Source organism: Aedes albopictus, chromosome 1 (genome assembly GCF_035046485.1).
Source record: "Aedes albopictus strain Foshan chromosome 1, AalbF5, whole genome shotgun sequence".
Taxonomy (NCBI): domain Eukaryota; kingdom Metazoa; phylum Arthropoda; class Insecta; order Diptera; family Culicidae; genus Aedes; species Aedes albopictus.
The window spans coordinates 265964459-265974361 of record NC_085136.1 but is presented as its reverse complement, the minus strand read 5'-3'; positions in this window follow the sequence as shown (position 1 = coordinate 265974361).

The following is a 9903-nucleotide window of genomic DNA, read 5'->3' as shown; positions in this document are numbered from 1 at the left end:
GGTACGAAAAACGGATCACGCCGAAAAACAAACGCTTTGTCCTAAGCGGTGCATGTTGGTAACAAAGGCGCTCCGCAACAAACGCATGTCAAACGATGAGAGCAATAAAACAAACATCGCTTGCCATGCGTGTGCCGATATTTCGGCTTTTCTGCTGAAATTTTCGACCCACATCATCGAATTCATGAGCATTTGGACGAATTAAGACTCTTGCCATCCTCAGAGTCGAGTTTCAGTTGTAAAACAATGCGAAAATCACGATGTGAATAGTACGAGACAAATATTCCCACCGTTTTTGTTGTGAACAAACTCGGGAGCGATTTTGTCATTATCTGCTAACGAAAAAACAAAGCGTTGTTGCCGTGCCTTCTTTGTTGCCTATTTTTCGCTTGCGTCGCCATATTTTGCGTACACTGCTCTCTCCTCGTACCCAATAAACACATTCCTATGGTCGCCAAACCCTACGTCTCTCCGGGACCACCAAGAAGGTATTGCTTCAGAGAGGGTCTAGTGCACATCGCACCCTCTAGGTTAGCTGCGTAGCCTGCAGCAACGAACATCGATGACTCGCTCTGAAGAGTCCATCACGGTAACATGCTGGCGCTTAGCCAGTTTCCCGAGTGGTCCTCACCACTCCCTTTGTCCTCGAAAGGCGGGCAGGGTCAACCCCGCCCGCGCCCAACTGCTTAGCAGACATCAAGAACTGATGCCCACGTGCAACCCGATCTGACCTGCCCGGAAAGGAAGGGTATCACTACCCTTCAGGCCCTATCAGATGCATCCGAAGGTTGCAGACAGCAACCTTACCGGGGACCCGTTTCCAACCGCGGGCTCGGATCCAACCCAGTAGACCGACGCCACGACAGCACCCCTACCGGCTTCCACTCCGCGGCCACTTAATCGCTGTAAGGGTCGATCTCGACCGCAGCAGGGCAGCGGTATGACCTACGAAGCCGACTCCGAACTCCTGGACCACTTCTTGTACCGCATCTGAACTAGCCATTCTCCGAGTCCACGCGCCACCTCCTCTGTAGCTCCCAGAGGATTTGGGTGATACCCGTTGAAACGGCGTTCCAGCCAAACTCATCCCTAAACATCCTCTTGACCAAGTTGTTCGGAGTTGTGTCCTCCCCGAATGTGGCAAGCATGCGGTCACGCATTGTGCTAAAACGCGGGCACACGAACAAAACGTGTTCCGCCGTTTCCTCTAAACCATTGCACACTGGGCATTCGGGAGAATTCGCATGCCCGAATCGGTGTAGATACTGTCGGAAGCAACCATGACCTGAAAGGACCTGTGTCAGGTGGAATGAAACTTCCCCATGGCGCCTATTAATTCAACTATCTACCCTCGGTATCAACCTATGGGTCCACCTTCCTTTGGTGGAACTGTCCCACGCGCGCTAACCGTCACCTCAGTCTTGTGGTGAGCCTGCTCCAGTTTCTTGGACCGCATCCACGCCTCCACAACCTTGATCGAGTGGTCGGTAGTCCACTTCACCTCCTCGATCGTTTCACCGTAGACTTCGAGCGTAATGTCGTCGGAAAATCCGACAATCTCCACTCCCACTGGGTACTCTAACCTCAACACCTCGTCGTACATGACATACCATACAGGTGGGAGCTGGGGAATTGTTCCCTAGCGCCAATGAAAAACCACCAGTTGGCACTTTTTCTGCCCCCAACACATAACAGGCTGCGGAAAAGTGACCGAGCGCCTAACCCCATAGGTGGCTCAAAAGAAGGCGTGCCACTGAGCACATTAGGACCGATACCAGTAAGGCCCTAATTACGATATACTGGCTGCACGGTTTAGGACACGCTCAAGGACACGATCAACACGACGCTATGGAGCTGGTATCCGTACTATTCCATCTCCTCAGTAAGAATGGGTGACACCACTCTGAAACGGCAGGTGGGTTAATGGTACGCTTGCCCCCGTCCCGTTAAAACCGTGGCAGGCCTCCTAGTACGTTCAAAACTCGCCACCTTAGCTGGTGGAAAGTAGGCTCAGTTGAAGATTCCTGACTAGCGTCGATCGGCTGTGATCACGGTACCCCATGAAGGATCGTGACAACCTTATCATGGCCTCCCTGTTACATAGATAACCATGAGATCAAAAGACGACTACTTACGACGAGTGGAGATAGCGGCTCGGATGGGGGGACCCTTAAAGCATGGAGGAAGATAACGTTAACATCAACATCAACTACGAAAGTGTAGAGAACCCGTTTGCAAGAAGCGGTCTGGCGAGGTCGCCGACAGAACAGAACCAGCAGAAGCAACAACAACAGCGGGAGCAACAGGATCGGGAAAAAGAGCTGCACGAGCAGCAGAAGCGAGAGCAGGAGCAGTGCGAACAGCAGCAGCAGCGCGGGCATGAACCAGGCGAGATGCAGCAGCATCGGCAGCTGTGAAGCGCATGGAATTTATTCTCAAAGCAATCGAAGATGGAAGCTGCGAAAACTGTAGCGGACGAGCTTCGTGAGTTCGTCGACAAGAGACATAACGTGCACAAGGACATTGAGGATCTCGTTGCAAGAATTCAAGAAAGCTTTGGGTCAGCCATCAAAGACTGGAGAAGATTGATGCCGAGAGCGGAAGCCGCAGAATCTGAGTTGACTGCGACTAAGAACGCCCTGTCGGAAGCGGTACTGCAGCAGGCGAAAACCGGTACTGCTCCCGGTAGAGGTACCAAGGCAAAGTGACGTGTTACTATGGCGCATTGCACGTTCCAGGATCACGGATGTGATATGATAAAACAACCTCACTGTTTGAGGGTACAAACTTGAATTGCTTTATTTGTCAATTTTGGTTTACAGGCAACCTACTGGAAACAGTTGAAGTTTACGCTTATGTATATGCTATTTACTCGATCACCAATCAGTGATCAATATGGTGAATACGGGAGACTAACCAAGAGAGAGAAAAGAGATAGAACGGAAGGTCGGAGAAGGCGATATGCCGATTGTGGCCTTGGCAACAGACACGACATAGTCATATTGAAATATGAGCATGACGGGTTAGAGTCCCTGGCTGCAATTGGAATCGTGTCGTTGAACGACTTTATGCATTCGAATGCTGAAAGAGGTTTGTTTCGTGGGAACGTTATTTATTGCCGAATCGACGGGGTGTTTGACTTCTAGTGAGGTCTTACGAAAGCGAGTAATGTGATCTAGGGTTTTGACGACGTCTGCGTTGCAGATGTCACACCATCCCCCTAATGGAAAGGATGAATTGCGTAAAAGAAAATTGCGTTAACTTCAAAGGTCTCTCACAAATATGGTTTACAATGTCTGGAAATTATAATTAAGAAATTTTATTTATGTTATGATGCTCCTACCCCCTATAGGAAAATTTAATTTTTGAATTTTATAAGTCGGGTTTTATGAACTTCCATACGTTTGTTTTGATTATCGATAATAGTTGCATTTGAGAGGGTGGTATTAATGACTTTATATGGACCATCGTTTACATTATCAAGTTTTGTTCTGTTTTCTAATGCCAAATCTACTATATCTCCTACTTTAAGGTCTGTTGGTTGAACACTTTTATTAAAATGTTTAGTTCTTTCCTGTTTAGATTTTCGAATTGCTTCCAAAACCTGCGTGTGTGCTACTTGTAATCTGTATTTCATCTCTTTGTTGTATGAATCGTAATTATATATGGCTTCGACTTTTGTAGGTATCACTTCGAAAATATTGGCGTTACGGGCGAAAACTAGTTCGAATGGCGAGTAGTTATGGTCGATGTTAGGGGTTGTATTATAACAAAAACTGTAGTATGGCATCCAGTTGTCCCAATCGTTAGTTCTATCTTTACAGAAATTTCGTAGGTATTCATTCAAACACCTATGATTTCTCTCTAACGCGCCTATCGTCTGTGGATGGTAGGCGGTTGAACATGCATGGGTAATTTGTAAGGTTTTACACACTTCGTCAAAGACTGCTTTAAATTCTGTTCCTTGATCGGTTTTTATTTTATTCATTGGACCAAATATTAATATGCATTGCTCAACTACGGCCTTTGCCATAGTGGCTGCTGTTTTATCTGGTACTGGTACTAGTATAACAAATTTTGTGAAGTCGCATTGCATTGATACTGCATATCGGTTTCCGTTAATCGAAAGCGGAAACGGTCCAACAGTATCAATCGATACTACTTCGAATGGTTTAATGGGTGTTGTAGTAATTATGGCTGAAGCCTGTACTTGTGTAAAATGCTTATTTCTTTTACAAAGCTCACATTTTTTCACGTATTCTGTTATAATTTGTTTCATATTTTGCCAGTAAAAATTTGGTGTTAGTTTACGGTATAGACGGTTTATTCCTAAATGTCCTCCAAGTGGAGTGTTATGATACTGGTGAAGAATTTGATCTACTTCGGTATCTGATTTAATAATTTTTGGTTTTTCATATATTAATATGGTAAAATTCCTAAGAATTTTGTTACCTAATTCCTTAAATAAATTTGGGTCGACATATTTAAAAATCAGATCGCTTGTTGCGATTGCATAATGTTTGGCCTTCTTTGCGCTAAATCTTATGGCGTTTCTAGTGTTTCGTTTAGTATTGCAATTTTTAATAGTAGAAGGAATCCCTTTTTCTAACATTTCAAATGCGCTATGCAACAGTTGCATTAAATTTAAATCAGAGTCAAGCGCTAGAGCTATACTCTTAGAATAATTTTTATTGAATACAAGTAAATTAAATGCATTAGTTGTATGGTTAAATGAGAAGCTTAACTTAGGTAAATCAAAAGTTTCTAAACCGTTGATGGCGTCATACACTCGGAATTGATCAGGTTCCGGTGGAGAAGCTTGAACAGTTTGTGGGATTATGTTATTTTTGGTCATTGACCTAGTAATTATATACATATTTTTCAATTCTTGTATATCAAGATTTACTCTGGAGAGTGCATCCGATATAACGTTACTTTTGCCTTTTATATATTGTACTGTGAAGTCATACTCTTCTAAATCTAATCGCATTTGCGTTAGTTTCGATGAGGGGTCTTTCATAGTAAACAAATAAACAAGCGGACGATGGTCAGTGTTATGACTTAAAACAAACTTCACTGGCCGGATAGTAACCCCACGGTTCACTCGCGGAATAGTATTTCGGACGTGGCTTAAAACACTCGGTTTTTGCACTACTGGCGGTTTATTTATTAATTAACGAAAACGCGAAATAAACTTCGAATGCGGACTGTATATTTAATTTATTTTCCGACGCGGCCGACGTACGGGAAAAGACTAAATTGATCTTTCTGTGCTGTTGTTCAACAGCGCGATCGGTGGCACTCAAAAGCCGAGGATCGGGGACTACCTGCACGACTTACACTGCTATCGGTCTGCGGTGCGCAACAGAGAAGCTGTTTCTGCGGTACTCATGCTCTGCTCAATCTGACTCGGTTCGATCAGTGAGTCTTATGTCGGTCTAACTATAACTAATTAATACTGTACGTAACATGCCGGCGGCCTTGAGTTAACTCAACACAAACAAACTTGAACGATAATCTAACTAGTACAATTGAACAATGAACAAACAATTTGACTCTTCGTTATAACGGCTCGACGATCTCGTCGCTTACTCTAACACTTTATACATATGCGATTGTACACTGACTGGACAGGATCGGTTGGTCCTCCTACGGCTGGTCACTCATGACGATGTCCGCATCACGTAGACGATGAATCCGTGCACTGATGTCAACGTCCGGTAGAATTGGAACTAGCCACTAGCGCCTGCGGTATCTGACGATTCGATGTCTGTCGAAGATAAATACGGTTGTAATCCGAGACACGGGCTTACAGAGGAGACACGTAACTTAACGGTCGGCCCCCTGGCGATAAACGGACGGAATGTCCAATGCTTGCCAAAGTTGCCCCGTGGGGGCAATGAATACTTAGCTGAAGCGCAGCTCCTAGCTGCTGGCACGATGAACTGATGAAAACGGTAGGCTGTACATCGGATGGAAGTCCGGGCATCTCTCTCGGGCTAGGAAACACTGATGACTAGCGATGAACGAGGATGCGGATGATCTGTCGAAGATACGAAGCAATTGGGATCCAGAAGAAACACTAAAGCGGATCAACGTAACTTATACGTCGCCCCCGGGGCGTAGCGGTAATAAAGCACCGCAAAATGCCGACAGTTGCCCCTTATGGGGGCGTACTTAGCCTGGTGGTTGTCTGAGCAGGTAACAAGACCGGTAGAAGCATCACATCTAACGGATCATCTGGGCTGCGGCGACGACGACTGAGACAGTTGGTGTTCACATCCCTAGCGATGGAAAGCAAAGCGGTAGGTTCCAACAAAATACGAAAACAGGATGAACGTAACTTGAGGGTCGCCCCCAGACATCAACGGCAAAATGTGTGCCGCCTGCTGCCTAAAGTGCCCCAACGGGGGCGGAAATACTTAATCTACTTGGCGGGCTGATGTACTGATGCTGAACTACTGTGCTTCCTCGACCTGCGGTTGGTTGTCCTGAATCAGAAGAATACATATCTTCTGGATTCCCCGACGAAATGATCCTTGCTGCGTGCGAACGGTAACCACCCTGATGATTTATATAAATAATATATATATATATATTTAATTATAATATAAATATTTATATTATATTTATATAAATATTTCATCAGCTCCCGGGTGAATCTCCGTCACGCGTCCAAGCTGCCACTGCAGCGGCGGTAGTTTATCCTCCTTCAGTAGCACCATTGTTCCGATGTGCAGGTTGTCTCTTCTTCGAGTCCACTTGTTACGGTTGTGGAGATCTGACAAGTAGTCCGTAGATCATCGCTTCCACAGTATCTGACTGTAACGCTGAACTAAGCGCCATCTGCTCAGTCGGTTCTCTGGGATGTCCTCCAGACTCGGTTCCGGAATCGCTGTTAGCGGACGCTGCACCAAAAAGTGTCCGGGGGTCAATGCTTCCAGGTCTCGATGATCGTTGCTAATCGGAGTGATCGGTCTCGAATTCAGACATGCCTCGATCTGCGTAACAGCAGTCAGCAGTTCGTCCGGACGGAGTACGGTATTCCCTATCACTCTACGCATGTGGCCTTTCAGAGACTTCACGGCCGCTTCCCATAATCCGCCGAAGTTCGGCGATTTGGCGGGAATGAACTTGAACTCGATCGAGTTGCTGGCTGCTTCCGTCACAACTGCGTTCTGGAACTGTTCGGCCCGGAACAGACGATGCAATTCACTGATTTCTCGACGCGCTCCTACGAAGTTCGTAGCGTTGTCGCAGAAGATCACTTCTGGCTTTCCACGCCGCGACACGAATCGTCTCAATGCCGATATAAACGCTTCCGTAGTGAGATCTGCTACCATCTCTATGTGAACCGCCTTCACTACTAGGCAGACGAACACGCACAGGTAGCATTTGACTGGTGCTGCCTTGCGAGACGCTTGACGAACATTGAATGGACCACAGTAGTCGACTCCGAGGAAAACTGGAGCAGGAGTCACTCGTTCCATGGGCAGGTCTCCCATCAACTGTTCGTGGGCTCGTGGACGAGCTCTGAAGCAGGTTACGCATTCGTGCACTACCTTCCGTGCTAGGTTCCTTCCTGATAGCGGCCAGAATTTCTCCTTCATACAGGATAGCATCAGCTGCGCTCCTTCGTAGAGCAGTCTGTGATGGTAGTCAACCATTATCAGCTTCGTCAACGGATGATTGCTGTCCAGCACAATCGGATGCTTGCGGCTAAACGATACTGGAGCATGGCGAAGTCTTCCGCCAACACGAATTAATCCACCTCGCAGACACGGATCCTTCGTGTGCAATCTCGAACTGGGTTTCACTTGCCCCTTCGCTGCTAGATCTGCCAATTCCACTGGGAAACACTCTGACTGCGCCAGCTTCACTAATGCGATCAGAGCTTCTTCGTGTTCTTTCGCGTTCAGGACTCCACTTCGTCTGCAGGCTCGATTTCCAGTTCTGCAGTTGTTGGCAAAACGAAGTATCCAAACAGTTGATCTTAATAGCTTCAACAAAGACAGATAGCGGATGAAGATCTCACTGGGCGGTAGCATCTGCAGCGCTGCTGTCACTAGCGGTTTTTCCTCCAACGTTACTGAATCATACTGTTGTTCTGGGCTGCTACTCATCTTCGGCCAAGCACTCGGGTCTTCTTGGAGCCACGTCGGTCCACTCCACCAGATTGAACATTCAGCAAGCTGCAGCGGTGTTACACCTCGAGATATTACGTCTGCCGGGTTCTCGACGCCAGGCACGTGGTTCCAAACGCCTTTTTGAGTGATATGCTGAATCTCTGACACTCTGTTGGAGACGAACGCTTGCCATCTGGATGGATGGGACGAAAGCCAACACTTCACGATAGTCGAGTCGGTCCAGAAGAACGTCTTCGCTGGGATCTGAATACTTTCTGCTACTGTCTCGTACAAGTGCGCCAATAGCAGGGCTGAAGACAACTCCAATCGGGGTATCGACTGCCTTTTCTTCTTTTTGCTCAAATCTTCCAATAGAGCTACCTTGGACTTAGCCATCACCAGCCGAACTGTAACTGTTCCGTCCTGTGCAACGCAACGTAGGTATATTGCTGCTCCATACGCCTTTTCTGAGGCGTCACAGAATCCGTGTAGTTCGCATGATATCACATTATCGCTGAATGCGATCCAGCGGGGTACGGAAACTGCATCGATTCGATCCAAGTTCGTTCTGAACTCGAGCCACTGTGATTGCAGATCTGCGCTCAACGGTTCGTCCCAAGAATACTTCCGTTTCCAAAGTTCTTGGAGAAACATTTTCGCCTGCACGATCACTGGCCCTACAAGACCATATGGATCGAATAAACGTGCGGAATCAGACAGTACGATACGTTGTGTCACTGGAAGCTTCGGGCTCCAGCGTGGTGTTTTGAACCAGTACAAGTCTGTCGCCGGTTCCCAGGTTAAGCCGAGGGTCTTTACTGTAGCTGTCGCGTCAATGTCCAACAGCTCTCGTTCGTCACGCAAATGACGTGGAATGCTCTTCAGGATCGCAGGCTGGTTGGAATGCCACTTTCGGAGGTTGAAACCAGAAGAACCAAGTAACGACAGGACATCCTTGCACAGCCGTATTCCTTCCTTCACAGACTTCGCTCCAGTTAGCATGTCGTCGACGTAGAAATCTTTCTTGATGACTTTGGCTGCGGGTGGATTCGTTTTCTCTCCCTCCTCTGCGCACCTCTTCAAGCTCCGTGTTGCTAGATACGGTGCGGCAGAAGTACCGTAGGTCACGGTCGTCAGCTGATACGTTCGGAGTGGCTCATCTACGGACTCTCGCCAAAGAATCCTCTGCAGCGGTTGATCCTCTTCGACTACGTTGATCATGCGATACATCTTCTCCACATCAGCGACAATTGCATACTGTTGGAGTCGGAAGCGAATCAGAATGGACAAGAGGTCACTCTGTACCACCGGTCCAACCATCAGGGTATCGTTCAGGGAAACTCCAGTGTCTGTAGCACACGACGCATCGAATACTACTCTGAGCTTCGTCGTGGTACTGTCAGGTTTCAGGACTGCATGATGCGGCAAATAGTAACTGTGTTTCGGCTCTTCCTCGTCGTCACGAACTTCTCTCATATGACCCATCAGCAGGTACTCGTGGATGAATTCTGTGTACAGAGCCTTCATTTCCGGGTTCGCGTTCAAGCGACGTTCTAGTCCCATGAACCGCTTGGTAGCAATCGTCTTGGACTCGCCTAACTGCTTCAGCGCATACTCCTTCTTCGGTAACACTACCCGAAACTTGCCATCAGGGTCTCTCGTTGTTGTCTGCTCGAAGATCGACTCACACGTAGACTCCTCGATGGAAAGACAACTCTTCGTTCTACAGGATTCCAGTTCCCAAAAGCGTGCTAGCTGCTCGTGGATCTCTTCCGTG